Here is a 623-nt window from a genome sequence, read left to right as displayed (position 1 = left end):
CTCTGTATCATATATGTCATCTCACTCCCTTTATTCCAAAGCTCTGCAAGTTCTGAAATCTCACCTCAACTGTACTACCTCATGATAAACAAAGTGACTGAACATACAGAATTATTTAGCTCCAGTGTAATTGAAGTCCCTCTATGTGAATTTTAGGCCTGAGGTTACACACTGAAAGTTTAAACAACACAAAGTTTAAATGATTTTGGAAGAATAGCTTTTCTGCATCAGAGTAACATGTAAAAAAATATACAACCTATACAACCCTATACAACTACAACTCCGATCATCATGAAATAGGTTTTTTTCATTACACTTAAAATGGAGTATATGTAAGGAAGAATATCAAGGAATGCTTTGCAAATCAACACACCTCAAAACAATTTAGAAAGTTTTAAATAATTTTCCTCTAAACATAATGAACACTTCCATATAAAATACTACTCTAGCTGGATTGGGTGTAACAGTTGACATCTAAATCTTATTATCTGTTAAATGTTAATCCATATAAATTCCACTAAAATCTGACTGCAGATTTTAATCTTCAATCAGACATAAAAACTACAAACAACCCCCCTCTCTCTAAAACAAAGTTCTGCATGTCAAAAATGGACGGTTATAGG

Source organism: Empidonax traillii, unplaced genomic scaffold (assembly GCF_003031625.1).
Source record: "Empidonax traillii isolate 1590-97213 ecotype Southwest subspecies unplaced genomic scaffold, ASM303162v1 scaffold1352:size124289, whole genome shotgun sequence".
Lineage (NCBI taxonomy): Eukaryota > Metazoa > Chordata > Aves > Passeriformes > Tyrannidae > Empidonax > Empidonax traillii.
Note: the sequence above shows the minus strand (reverse complement) of the source record.